We start from the raw sequence: 14,632 nt of genomic DNA, 5'->3' as shown, positions 1-14,632 counted from the left end.
CTGTTCCTTAGAAATATTTATTGCCAACAGCTGGCGATGGGAGAAGATCCCAGAGCTGAGCGCGGGGTCATCACCTTGCTGCGTGTTCTTTATCGATGGCTGTAGCTACTGAGCTCATGGTGGTGTGAAACCGGCCGTGCTCCCAGCCAAGGGACGGGTCAGCACCCCTCCGGGCCGGCTCACAGCCCCCTCTCAAAATTCCACGCAAACGCTCGGTGGAATTCCCTCAGCCTGGACTTGGGGAGATGATTCAGCAAATGCACAAATCTGGGAAAAAGCCCAGGCCTGGACATAGCGTGTTACAGTCATTCTTGGCTTTGTTCCCCTGAAGCCAGCGGTGACGCAAGGGGACAAAACTCCTAGGTTTGTGATAAAAGGCCCTTGTGCCCATCGTAATAGGTTATTTCCTAAACATGAAATAATTTATCTGCATGACCGGCTGTGGGAAGAGTTATTAAAGCTCAGTTAGTAGAGGTGAGGTTGAGGCACAAGGTCGTGAAGGAAGGCTGGAGAAGAGCCGGGAACCGCTCCTGAATCTCTGGAATTCCTGGCTGGTGCCTCAAAGGCCAGTCCTGTCTGCCACGCCGTGCCCAACCTGCTGACCTGCTGGCACTAATTAGTTTTGTTGTCAGCATTTTCCCGACAGGAGGAGGCAGCAAGGTGCCTCTGGATTAGTAAGACTGTGAAAAACAGCGTTCCGACCGACTTGGTGACCTTTGGGCAGCAGGGGAGAACTTACAGGCAGAAGATGGAGATGCTGTGATTTAAAATTAGAAACGATGCGGGGCTGTATCTTTGCCCCTTGAAGTGGAGCAGGAGAACTGACCTGTCCCCAATCCCGTCCCGGGCTGGGACATGGGTTGGGGTTTCGTATCTCCATTACAGAAGACACTCTGGTCTTCTTGGCTCAGTCTTGCTACCAGGCACCCGCGACTCAGGAGCTGCACGGCTCGCGGAGCGGGGCCTAAAAAGCTGCCGTGCAAGGCTGGGCTCTGCAGGCTGGGTCGGCTGCCAAACAAACCCAGCCCAAGGTTGGCCCAGCAGGTCAGTTCCAGTTAGAGGATCTGAATAGTGATTCACTGGGGAGAAAATACAACATTAAAGGATCTCTGGAAGGCTAAAGCCAAACTGAGGTGTTGCTTCAAATGAGAGGCCGTGAATTTGCACCAGAATACAAGAGCAGGGCTTTGACAAGGACGACAGCTGATTACAGTGCAGCAGTGAAACTGAGCTCCTCCCTGGTTTCTCTCCCGTAGGCGGAGGTACAGAAGAGGCACTTGTCAGAAAAACAGGCGCTGTTTAAACCCAGGGTGTTACTGGTAACATCCGGAAAGGCACAAAGGGCAGAGATCTCTGCTCTGACTCGCGGTCAGGCATCTCTGTTTCAGGAGGAACATACAGCCCGAGCAGACAGAGCAGGAGCCTGGGAATGCTCATGCTCCAAGCTGAGCCGCTCTGTGTTTGTTTTGAAGTCGAATGGTTTGGTTTCTCCACGTTTCCCAACGGTCCCTCTTAGCGCTGGGGTGGCACTGTCACCCACAGCTTTTGGAAGGGCCCTGGAGGGCAGACGAGAGCTGAAACTGCGACAGGCAGAGGAGAGGCTGGGACACAAGCAGGTCCAAGCTCCCAGCCCGCACAGAAAGCCCGTGCTGGAGCATGGAGGGACACACGTGATGAGTCTGATTTTGGGCTTCCTCAGATGGAAAAGCCTCAGTGGTGAAAGTCGTTTTGGGAAGGCTTGAGCCAACTGAGCTGCCCTCAATCCTGTGGAGACTCCCTAGCAGCTCCAAAGATGAGCTCCAGGTTTCCTTTCCCCTACAACGAGCAGCATAACCCACCCGCAGAGCTCTCCTTGCTCTTCCTCGGTTCTGTGCTCTGCAGAAGGCCGACAGAATCTCTCAGTATGAACTTGACAGAAGTGTTCCATCTCTGTGTTCCTCCTGGTGCCTGAGCGTGGAGAAAGGGGCTGGGTAACCTGAGGGAAGGACAAACCTCTCCCACCCAACTCAGCTCCCAGGACAAACGTCAGCACCTTGGGGTCCCTTCCACAGCGGTGCGCTCCGGTCTCACCCGCAAGCATCAAACCCAGCGGGACGTCTTCTCCGGGACGGCAAGGGGAGGCCAAGCGATACCCGGAGAGGACGAAGCAGGAGCGGCAGATTGTGTCACACGAAGGCGCGTGGCTGTGCCAATGTCCCTCTGCTCGCCCGGGCTCCGTACCAGCACCAGCCCTGCCCTGTGTTTTGCCGGGACTGGTGCTATGCCCCAGTGCGCAATGCTGAAATTACATTCTCTTCCTTTCAAAGCACTTGGCTTTGCAAAGATGCCGTTTCTTCTCTCTCATTTCAAAAGGAAATTTTTCTGAGGTGTTTGAAGGAACAAAGGAAGAAAGAAAGCAAAGAGAAAAGGAGTTTTTGAGTTGCACCATCTGATTCTGGCTGAGACACGCTGCTGGTGTCAGCCTGGTTTATGCGCATCCGGAGCTGGTGCCATTTCGCATCTGCTCCATGCTTGTTTTTAAATGGCACCTAATTATGATAGGCAGTATAAAGATGAAGCTTCATCCCCAATTAAATTGCATTTTCTGTCTTTTCATTTCCTGCCCCAGTCGAGGAAGAAACCCCTGGAGAGCAAGATCTTTAAGTTTAATGAAGTAGGAGGTGCCTGCAAAATTAAAGGTGATCTTGTATATTAGAAGAAAACCGGTGCTGATCTGTAGGGTTTCAGAATATTGTGCTTCCGTGCGATGCCTTGGGGAGCGTTTCAGCTTACTGGAAATGCCGATGTAGGAATCTTGGGTCATCAGGTGAGGGAGCATCCAGTCCGTGAGAGCTGCTGTCCGGGAACGTGTGTATCCCCGTGCAGCGCCGGGCTGGGCCCTCTTTGCTTTTTCTGGAGTCCCTGATCGATCCCACTGCCGGTGCCAGCGCAACGGCTCCCGTTCGGCCCATGGCCCTGGGGAAGGAGAGGGGCAGCACCAGGCCTGCGGGTACGTCCCTGCATGCCCTTTGGGTGAGGAATGGGTGCAGAATTAAGGCTTTGGGGAAATTAGAAGATGTTTTCATCAGGGTCTTCGTCCCCACATGAGGTCGGGGTGTAAGCGTGGTGCTGGGTGACATTCGCTCTGCTCCGAGTCCTGTGAGCATCACGTACCAACCTCACGCTTCGCTGGGCCAGTTCCCTTTGCTGCTTCATAAACATTCAGCCCACTGTGGCGAGTCTCCGGCCCTGAGGACGAGCCGTGGGTTTTTAAGGATCTCTGATCTATCTTAGTCAGTATCTACGCTAGTTCAGCCTTTGTTCCTTCCCCCACCTCCCTCTGAATGCCATCCGGCCCCCGTGATTTATTACCCTTCAGCGCGTTTCGCTTTTTGTTGCAGAATTTATATTTAATTTTTATGCCCGTTATCATTCAGGGAGAGGAGGGAAATGCTTTGGGAGCCCAGAGTGAGAATAAACCAGCACATTTGAGTGCAGTTACTTTGTCTGAAAGATGCTGTTGTATTTTGGCAGGGTGCTTGCCTCCTTCCTCCTTCACTTTTGCGTCGTGGGTTGAAGTGGTTCTAGAAGAATCAGAGGATGGTGCCCTGCATGGATTGACTCCAGCCTTGCGAGGGCTGGAATCTGCCGCTCCGGAGCTCATTAGGGCTCAGGCAGTAGGGAGGAACTTGGTATAAGAGCAGGACAATTTTCTGTTTCATGTAGCTGTGCCTTTGGGAAACGCGGGATTGTGCAGCAGTGGACTGTTTGTTAGCTCCCTTCACCTCCCTAGCGTGAGGTTGTTCTGTGCCGCCTCCAGCACGGCTTCCACTTCGGGTTATCGGGCAGCTGCGTAGAGCTCATCTGGGTCGAACTTAACGTCCTAAGGGCCACAGCAAGGGATGCAGCAATTTGGCCCTTGGTGTCAAACAGGTGCACGGCAGAGCCAGGAGCAGAACTCGGAGGCTGTGATGCTCTTTGACGCGCCGTGTCCCTCAGCACTCACACTTCCCCTCCCCTCACACACTTTTGGGTTTATCAGCAGGAGAAGGCTTTAGGAGCAAGATAAGCACTTGTGCCGCAGTCAAGGCGGCTTGGGTAAGTTTGGGAGGCGGATGGGGAGGGCATTCAGAACTTCAGATCTCAGGTGAAATCTGTTCCTCCTTCCTGCCTCTGTAATTCTCCATCTGCCCTGTTCTGCCCAAGCAACGGCAAAGTGGGGACCTTCAGGTGTGACTGGAGCAGGCCGTGAGCCGTTTGCGTTTCCACATCCCCAGTGTCTCTCAGAGTTCTGGTGGTCACAGCCCTGCTTAGACCTGGTTTGGCCTCGGGTTTCTCTTTCTCTCTCCCCTCTTCTGCGTCTCTCCTGCATGAAGGCCCGTTCTCATGGCAGTGCTGCCCTCCTTGTCATTTCCAGCGCTTTACGTATTCAGCTGAACTTTGGAGAGGTGCTACTGGAGCTCTGGAGAGGCTCAGTAAACTTGGATGATGGGCCCATGAAGTGGAGGGGAAGTGAGGGGACAGCACAGGGAAGTTAATCATCTAGAATGCTTTAGTGGCTTCTTGGATGACTTGAAACGTGGCCGTGTGGCAGCATCCCCCGCTTTTAGCCTTTGTCGCTGTGGTGGCTTTTTCACGCAGAGCTTTGAAGCCCTGTGCGGGAGGGATTTTCCACCGGTGTGCTGCTGGAGCGTGCAGAGACTTCTGCTGCGGAAGCCAGCGTGTCATCTCTGATCAGCTCGTTAGATATCTGTGTCCTTGTTGTTGGTTGAAGCCCAGTGCTTTATTTCTCCATCTCTTTAGTGCTTTTCCTGTTTTAATTAAAAGCTTCATTCCAGTTTGACCTTTTGCAGTGCTGTGGCATAACTGAGGCTGAACTGAGCCTCTGATTACAGAGGTCCTCTCCGTGCAGGCTGGGTGGAGGAACTGACCGTTCACCCGAATGCTTGTGGTGACTGGCAGGAGCCCTGCTGTCCCTCCTGCCCTCTCCCTGTGGGATCAGGCAGCCCACCTCTCTCAGTATTTCATGGAGCAGGGCAGAAAAAGGATTGCTCTTTCAATAAAAGCCGTGGTTACACAGGAAATGTTGCTTGGAAGGCTGGAGGTGGGAACCCTCACCAGTTTGAGGAGGGTGGAGAAAGCAGAGCAGGAATCTCACGGCGATTTATTGGCTCTTGTGCGTCGTCGCCAGCCCAGGGAGGCTGGTTTGAAGGAATGGGTTTAAATCACTGGATCTTGTTAATGGTTTAGGCACTGGAGTGGGAGTGCGGAAACCCGGATCCAGGTCCCGTCAGCTCTGCAATGCAGAGGCTGTGAGCTCAGAGGAGCGGTCCCAGTTCTGCAGCCTGGGGCTGGAGGGCACCAAGCACAGAGGAGGTCTCTCTGCGTCCCATCCGTTCAATCACAGCTCCCAGCTCCTTGCCCGGAGCGCTGGGACGGGGGGAAGATTCAGTGTGCGCTTGGTTGCAGAGGAGTGAGGATTTGGTGGGACCTACATACCACCTCTAAAGCACCCGCCCAGTTCTTATGGGATGTGCAACCATGCTCAGGAGGATCGTGTGCCAGCTGGACTGTGCCGACACTGCTGTACCAGGAGCCTGTGCAGCAGGCGCTTGTGTGTTGCCGAACGTAAAAAATGCTGTAGAACGTCCTGTAGCCGCAACTTCTAAGCTGTTACATCCTGGTTGCGTTTCTACCTTGTGTGTCTCTCGGGGAGATGCATCAGTGCACTGTGTGCAGTCCAGGCAGGGAAGCTCCTTCATTTAAAGTCACGGGAGGCATCCTGGCAGCGTGGGGGGACCCAGAGGAACTGACTTCAAGCAGAACATTTCGATTCCACTAACAAAATGTTTCAAGTCAGGTCAGCCTGACCCAAAGCAAAATCTTCACTTTCAAAACACAAAAGAAATTTAAAACCATGAAAACATTTCTGCTTCACTGTGGTATGTTCCAGTTTGAAGAAACTCTGTTTTCCCCTCAACAAATCCCAACCATCATGACCAAAAATTCCTGCCCACCTCCATCTGCCGGTTACCTCGTTCTCTGTAGGCACTAACACCGTGTAGCAGTTCTTGTGGAATTTCCCGTGCCTGAACCACCTCCCCGGCAGCTATCCTGAGCGTTCAGCCCTGCAAACACGACTGCCTCTGCTCTGCTTCCAGCTCCTTGCTAAGCGGCTCACAGTCTTAGCTCGGAAAGTCCCGGGTCTGATCCTTGCAGACAACCAGCCAGCGGCTTTTCTTTCCAGTACGACATACCCTTCACTGCTGAGGGTTAGAAAGTACTGGATTATCTGCTTACAACAAATAGCAAAAAAAAAAAATAAACCTGTGTCCTGATTCTTGCAGGGTGAAGCTGAGACCATAGAGGGGTGCTGCGCCCGCTCCCAGCCTGGCGGCGGGAAGGACCGACAAACCCCAAGTGCCAGACCAGTCCCGGTAAGTAACTGTGTCTTGAGGTGACGAATGGTGGGAGAGATCCCTGCAGCTGTTCCGCTGTGCGAGGCGGGACCCTGCAGTGAGATTTGGGGCAGCAAGGACACCTTGCGTCAGACTCTGAGTTGCGTGAGTGGGCTTCGTTCTGGGTTCAGGCTGAAGGTTTGCTCTTTGAGCCTGTTGGAAGTGGCCCATCTGGACTCGGTGTGAGCGTTCACAGAGTCAAAGGCTGATGGATGTACTGGGAATCTGCCGTTTCCTCGTGTGCTGCTGGCAATAGAAACGGGATCGCTTTAATTACACCCTGATGGGCAGATTGGGATCGCTTTGGACATGGCTTTGGCATGCTTTCATTTCGGAGTCATGGCTTATATTTCTTCTAAAAGCTGTGTTTGCGGTTTGTTGTGAGTGAACGTGAATACGAGCGGGACTTCTGGGTAACGTAGAGGTGGGCTCTGCTCTCGGCTTTCCTGGTGCACACCCCAGAGCAAGAGGTTGCCAGGAGAAGTGCTGCACGCGGGGGACATCGCGCCTTGCAAAGCTGGCGTTGCAGTGAGGGAGGGTGCCCAGCGTTTGATCGAAACCCCAGTCCTGCCTCCACATGGGGTAAAAGCAGAGCATCCTTTGAAAATGGGCTGGCAGAAAGCATGCTCCTGGTATTTCCTTGAACAGCAGCAGATTGGGGCTGTTTCTTAGTGCTTCGATCAGGACAGAGGAATGTCTCCATCCCCAAAAGGTACAGCAGTGTCCTCAGGCCATAGTTTGGGAGGATTACCAACTCCAGAGTACCAACAGGCACGGCACTGTCAGGGCATGAGCTTTGTCATCCCCGCGACCCAGCTTGGCCAGGTAGGCTGAGCTGAAAGCTCCTCTTTGAAGTAAAGGTTTTTGGAGGGATGGGAGAGGGTTTAGGGATCAGTGCCAGTGACAGCGTGACCTAAGTATTGGGAAATGCTGGTCCGGGAATCACTGCAGCTGTTCTTCCTGAGCAGTCGAGTCAGTGGAGACCTGAGCTGGGAGATCTCTCACTGGTTTTGTGGGAGTTTTGTTTCCGTAAGAATGGAGTAACAGGACTTGGGGTGAATAAAACCTGGAGTTTGCTTCAGCGAAGGGTGAACGAAGATTTCGGAGCGTAATCGTACTATGCACACTTCATGGCGTGAGGATGGAGCAGTGTAATACTTTCAGCAGTGGCCTTTCCCCTCCAGTTCCCAGACAGAAGGAGAAAAGCAGGTCCCCAGTTTCCAGATCGGCAGGGTTTACAGTCCCGCTGTGACACATTTGTTTTAACTGGTGTCGTGGTTGGGTTTTTCCTTGGGAACTTACACAGGAAAGATAAAAAATGAATGTGGTCAGGTAAAACGTCTTATTGTACGGGTGGGAGCTCTGCTGCTGCTTGGTGGGCCCCAGGAGATACCATGTGCGGGAAGGATCCACGAGTTTTACACTTCGTACCTTACTTGGAGATCTAATCCAGGAAACGCCAAATGACAGAGGGGTAAAGATTCACCTGAACTTTTTCAAACCAAAATCAGGCAGTTGAAGGAGAAAGGGAATTTGGGTTTGCTTTTGGTTTGTCTAAAACCATTTTCTGCTTCTAGCGTCTTGTACCTGCCCTCAGTAGTACTGAGAATATCTCGACACAAATTAGGCCAAAAAAATTCTGACATACAGATATGTTAAACAAATGAGCTGGCTAAAAACCCTGTTCTGCATGAGAAAACTACTGTGCCCTAATTCCACAGACCAGGATTTAACTCGGCAAGTGAAATTATGGGATTCAGCAGCACTGAAGAAATACCTTTTTTTTTTTAATATTCAAGACATTTTTAAAAATAACGCTGCCAGAAGTTTTTCCAAGTTTTGTTGTGGCTGTTGGCGTATCAAGCAGTACTGTGGAGCCTTCTCTTCCTACAGGGTGTTTGCTGGAAGTGGAGTGAAGTGTCTTTTGTCCTGCGTGCAGAGATTGCAGGGCTTGAATTGCAGCACCTGCTTCAACCTGCGAGCTCGGTGCTTCTGCAGGACTTCTGAACTCTCCAATGCTGCTGGTTGATTATTTGCTTTTTCATTGTGCACTTTGCCCTCTCGTTATTGGGAGCGCACAGAATAAATGTTGATTCCAGAGGGAGCTGTGAAGCTGCCCGTTTCTTGGGGGCTGCGGAAAAAGCTGTGCAAATACCTGTCATTCGGGCAATTGGAGAGGAGCACAGAACAACTCTGGAGAGGGAGGAAGGCTGATGGAAATGCCCATTGTTCCAGCAGTGGAGGGAAGATCACAGAAATACCTGGTATTGCATCCACCCGTACTGGGTTGGAAGTATCCCGTAGTGGGAGGACACAGAGCATCCTTAGGTCGCTCAGCAAAAACTGGGTGGATGAAATTTTCTGTCTGTCTTAGGAAAAACCGTGTCGGAGAGATCCATCACAGCGTCTCATCACAAATCAATTCAGACTGTAATCACCTGCGGAGGCCAGTTATCAGCTCCGGCAGTTCCTGTCCTGCCAGGATTAGGGCAGCGCTCGGTAGCCCTTTAAGCTGGGCTCTGGTAGTGACCTTCTTAGCAGCCCGTGGGCCGAGGAAGGAAGCGATGTAACCGGGTTCTTAATTTAGAAAAGACGCTGAGGGTCAGGAGGAGGTGGCAGGTATCGGTGCCCGGTGTAGGTGCAGGCTCTGGTTAAGGGCCGCCGCGTCCGGTGTGGAGGAGGTCGTGGGATGTGAGTGGTGCGTTTATGGGGTTCGTGATCAGGTCTCACGAAGCCTGACTGTGGGACCGAGACACCCTCTGTGCCTAAGGTGCCTTTGCCACAGAGGTGAATGGGCAGGAAGCAGGACAACGGATGTGTCTCACTATAAAGTTGTGATTCTTTCCAGAGGCTCTACAGGCGTTGCAAACCCTCAGAAAACACCCTGAGCCCTTCGGGAGCAGCAGTAGCATGCAGAGCCGTGAGAGCAGGGACAGCTTCTTGTCACCTGCCAGCTCTGCTGTTTGCAACGCTCACTCTGCTGCTTTAACATTTCAACGAGAGTGGGGAAGCCCTCCATGCCTGGCGCAGACTGGCTTTGCTCTTTGTGCCTTGTTTTAGCTTTTTTTAAATTTTTTATTCCTCTGCAGACAATTAGGTGGCAGGATTTCTGCAGGTGCATTCTGACGTGTGCACGCACAAGTTCCCTATTTCTCTTCATACTTCTGCAAGCACATGTTGGGAAGGTTACTGAATGCAGGTAGCAGCAGCGTCCCTTCCCAGCGCAGGGATTGCAGCAGAGGAGCAGGTGAAGACGAGGAGCCGAGTAGTTCAGAGCAGGGTGTGGGGCGCTTGGTTTTCTGAACCCTATAACCAGCCCCATGTGCTCCTGACCACACACATATGGTTGTGAAATGCAAGTATTGCAAGAGTGCAGTAAAATTCGGTTTGGTGGCTTGTGTGTTGTTGAAAACCTCAAAGGAAGGGAGAAGAAACCCAAATAATTTAATCTACCCTCAGACAATTCCCAGTAGATAAAACAGAGCGTGGTCCTAGCAGTGATTGCCAGCCACTGACGTGGAGGTGCAGAAGATAGATGCGATGCCCATTCGTACCATCCCTTCCACTGGACATGCATTCTGTCACCTGCAGCCATCCATTATGATGCAAACTGTTGAGTCAAACTAGCTCTGCGTAAAATATGGAAAGAAAGAGACTCCTCCTAGGCAAACTAAGAAGTGTGGGGAGGGAGAACTGGTTAAAAACCTTCCAGAAAAGTGGAGCCAGGGTCTGTCACACCCATGCCATCTCCTTGTAGACCCAGTGACCCCAGGCTGTCCCCAGAAAAGGAAAGAGGACCGTGAGGGTACGCAGATTCTAGACGCCAGGAAAGCGGCGATGTTTGCAGATGGCGAGTGATGGATGGCATGGCAGGCCACTGCTGGCAGCGCTGCCTAGGAGACCTCCCTGCTCTGGACCTCCCGGCTGATGGTGTAAGCAGAAAGTTATGTAGCTCAGTTGCTTCTTGGTATGCGAGAAGAGCGGGTCACTTGGTGCTGTTTAAGGACAGGAGGCTGGACAGAAAATGAAGGATGTCTTCACATAGCACACGTGATCCAGCGGATTGTATGGTGTCTAGTTTGAGATTTAAGACCCTGATAAACCAAAAAAAATTCAAGCATATGTCTAATTTTAAGCCTATAAATTTGGTCAAAACTCTTGTCCTCACAGAAAGCCATGGGTTAATAATACCTTCCTGAGTCAACGGTTAATTTCTCAAGCAGAGCTGGTTTCCTCCGATCAACCAAAATGTTTGATTATTTTAAGAGCTGAGAAAGTTATTCATAATGAATATTGTATCTGAGAATTAAGTTTTCCTCAAGTCTTGATCCTATCAAAGTAACATGTCAATTTAAATTATCTGATTTGGGGATTTTTGGTTTTTTCATTCCCGGATTTGCTTTTTGAAATTATCTGTTACTTGGAGCTTCTCAAAACCTGAAGGTTAATTCGGATTAACGTAGTGCCTAAATCAAAATTGTAAATTTTTTTCCCAGATAACTCCTTGTGTGAACACCAGCAGTGACAGATGATCACACGAGTCTCTTTTTCAGCTGTGGTCAAGGATAATACCTGTACTCAAACTTCAGCTGAAAGTTTTTGCAGGATGAAACCTTAGAAGTTTCTGATGTGCTCCAGAGGGAAGGTCGGAGCTGCCCCAAGTGCTAGTGGTCTGTCACAGACACATCCCCTGGCTGTGTGTGCACGTTCATTGAACAGGAACTCAACCAGAGGGGATTTGTGGGGCACTCAAGGGAGTGCTCACAGGCTTGGAACAGGGTGGCTTCTATTTGTTGATATCATAAATCCTTCGTAGAGAAACAAGCTGATGGCCAGAAGGACTGAGGATGGGCTCTTCTCAACTCTTTCTGAACCACCGGGTCCTCACCGCCTTGGCTTGTTTTCCCCATCACCTCCAAGGCATTTTCTGTCTCTTCTGTCAAGAACTGGCTGCTGCCCACGCAGGGAGTATCACGCATTATGGAGAGAAAGGCCAGGGGACAGAATTTAATGCTACATGAAAATGGGTTTAAGTATCTGCCTCAGAGTTCGAGTTCTCTACCATAATTTTCCCAAATTCCCTGGCTGGTTAGCTGAGCTTCAGCCATTGCAGGCATCCAGTCAGCATTGAGGAGCTGGGCCTGAATTTCTCAATTCTCAGCCTCCAAAAGGGAGCTCTTTCTGCTTTGGCTTGAGCTGGTGTCACGACCATGAAAACATCACTCCGGGAGGTGCTGAGACGCTGGAGACAGGAGACAACCGCGTTCCTCAGTGCTGCTCGCTCACTGTGTCCTCTCCTTACCAGCTGCATCTCTGAGTAGTGGAGCTGGAACGTGAATCAGAAAGCAGAAGTCAAGGGGATGCCTTAAAATGGCAACACAAAAATAGCTCTCTCTTTGCACATCTTTTCTCGGCGTCCCTTAGCGAGGCTGTGTCGGTCCGTGCCTAATGACATATGATGGCTCTGACCTTGTCAGATGGATCAAATATGACATGTGGGCATGGATTTTTTTTTTTTTCTTTTTAAGGAGAGAAATAAGGGCTAGCAAGAAAAACAGCAAAGACAAACGGACAGATGGCTGTCTTCCTTAAGCAATGGAAATCCAGGCCTGAGATTTCCTTCCAGCTTGGCTTGAAAGGATTTTAGGAAATTATCCAAAAAGTTGCTTATTTTACCATCTCCCTTCTGTAGCATTTTGTTGTCGTCTGTGTTTCTTCTGTGAGGTGCTGACCTTTTGCAGGGCGGTGGTGTGACATAAAGGCACGGCGCTGGCGTAAGGGACCTTGTTTGGGGGGCTGGATTCCCTTCCCTGGTGCACAGTGGGCTCCGCGCTGCCCACCCCAGTGTGCGTGGCTGTGGGGTGGGTATGTGCCTTGTATTTCAATTTCTTCTTGTTGATACCATAAAACCTTCTTAGAGAAACAAGCTGATGGCCAGAAGGACTGAGGATGGGCTCTTCTCGGCTTTTTCTGAACCACAAGGTCCTCACCACCTTGGCTGGTTTTCCTCATCACCTACAAAGCATTTGCTGCAGTTAAAATCAGGAAATACTAAATATTTTTGCCTGAATCCTCCTGAGTAACAGATTTCTGCTCTGAAGGTGCTGCAGTCTCAGGCCTTGCCGAAGCTGGATGAATTGAGGGTGTCGTTATCACCCTACTCTTGAGCAATGAATCTTTGTTGTTGGGAGGGTTAGTAATTATAGAAATTAGTGTTCTAAAGGGCAAAAGCTTCAAATGTGGTTATATTCAGAGGACAAACTTGGCAGGGGAATGTTATCCTGCTCAGCAGATCTGCCTCCCACGTGGCCTGGGGGGCATGCAGCGTAGTGTGATGCAGGTTTGGGAGAAGTGCGGCTGAGAGCCCACGCACACGGGTGGGAGAGCCGGTGTGACAACAGGCGGACGAGTTACCGCTGACTGACTGGGTGCTGCCAGCCGGCCTGCCCCAGCTGTGGTGGGGCAGCCTGCCCCGGCTGTGGTGGGGCCTGCCCCGGCTGTGGGGCGGCCTGCCCCGGCTGTGGTGGGGCCTGCCCCGGCGGTGGGGCCTGCCCTGGCTGTGCGCTCAATGGTGTCCATTTACACTACCACGAAGCTGGTTACCAGCCGGTGGGCTGTAGCCCTGGGAGCGGTGAACCATCATCCTGCAATAACCCAAGGGCTCTCGGTCATCTGTTTGTGCCTTTGTGTAAAAGAAAGAGGCAGCTTTTGTTTTTTGTGTGGTGAAATTCCTGCTCAATCTCGGTTAGCAAAACTAGAGGGAGTGCTACAAGAGGTGGGAAATGACTCCGGGGTATGTGTGTGCAGGCTGAATTTGTGAATTTTTAGAAATGCACACAAAATGAGGACAGGCGGGGTAATGGTGGGGACACAGCAGGATGGCGAGCGGCACGCCCGGCTCTGAGTCCAGCTCCCTGTGGTCAGAGCCCTGCGGCCCCGGCTCTGCACTGTGCTGAACTCAAACTGGTATTTTCATAGAATCATAGAATCATAGAATGGTTAGGGTTGGAAGGGACCTTCAAAGGTCATCTAGTCCAACCCCCCTGCAAGGAGCAGGGACATCCCTGACTAGGTCAGGTTGCTCAGAGCCTCATCCAGCCTGGCCTTGAACGTTTCCAGAGATGGGGCCTCCACCACCTTTCTGGGCAACCTGTTCCAGTGTTCTATAACTCGCATCGTAAAAATTTTTTTCCTAATTTCTAATCTAAATCTACCCCCCTCTATTTTAAAAACATTACCTCTCGTCCTATCGCAACAGGCCCTACTAAACAGCCTATCCCCATCTTTCTTGTAGGCCCCCTTGAGGTACTGGAAGACCACTATCAGGTCTCCCCGGAGCCTCCTCTTCTGCAGGCTGAACAGCCCCAACTCTCTCAGCCTGTCCTCATAAGAGAGGTGCTCCAGCCCTTTTATCATCTTCGTGGCCCTCCTCTGGACCTTCTCCAACTGATCCATGTCCTTCTTGTGTTGGGGGCTCCAGAACTGGACACAGTACTCCAGGTGGGGTCTCACCAGGGCAGAGTAGAGGGGGAGAATCACCTTCTGGCCACGCTTCTCTTGATGCAGCCCAGGATGCGGTTGGCCTTCTGGGCCGCAAGGGCGCATTGCCTGCTCATGTTAAGCTTCTCATCCACCAGCACTCCCAAGTCCTTCTCCTCAGGGCTGCTCTCAATCCATTCTCCGCCCAGCCTGTATTTGTGCCTGGGATTGCCATGACCCAGGTGCAGGACCTTGCACTTGGCCTGGTTGAACTTCATGAGGTTGGCACGGGCCCACCTCTCCAGCCTGTCCAGGTCCCTCTGGATGGCATCCCTCTCTTCCAGCGTGTCGACAGCACCACACAACTTGGTGTCGTCGGCGAACTTGCTGAGGGTGCACTCTATCCCACTGTCCATGTCGCCGACAAAGATGTTGAACAGGGCCGGGCCCAGCACGGACCCCTGAGGGACGCCACTCGTGACCAGTCTCCACATGGACATTGAGCCGTTGACCACCACTCTCTGAGTGCAGCCATCCAGCCAACTCCTTATCCACCGAGTGGTCCGTCCATCAAACCCATGTCTCTCTAGTTTAGAGAGTAGGATGTCGTGCGGGACAGTGTCAAATGCCTTGCACAAGTCCAGGTAGATGATGTCAGTTGCTCGTCCCTTGTCCACCGATGCCGTCGCCCCGTCATAGAAGGCCACCAAATTGGT

General features: G+C 51.7%; 1 protein-coding gene across 1 annotated transcript in view; it reads left to right on the top strand.

The window, feature by feature from the left end:
- The window catches only part of RALY (RALY heterogeneous nuclear ribonucleoprotein), a 117,643-nt gene that overhangs the window by 37,717 nt on the left and 65,294 nt on the right, over positions 1 to 14,632 (top strand). Inside the window, exon 2 of the mRNA XM_086760536.1 lies at positions 6,327 to 6,416. The gene's annotated coding sequence lies outside the window, so the exon portion shown is untranslated. The remainder of the gene's footprint in view (positions 1 to 6,326; positions 6,417 to 14,632) is intronic.

This window comes from Chlamydotis macqueenii, chromosome 16 (assembly GCF_036417535.1).
Source record: "Chlamydotis macqueenii isolate bChlMac1 chromosome 16, bChlMac1.mat, whole genome shotgun sequence".
In the NCBI taxonomy this organism is placed as follows: Eukaryota; Metazoa; Chordata; class Aves; order Otidiformes; family Otididae; genus Chlamydotis; species Chlamydotis macqueenii.
Note: the sequence above shows the minus strand (reverse complement) of the source record. Positions and strands in the feature narration are given on the sequence as shown.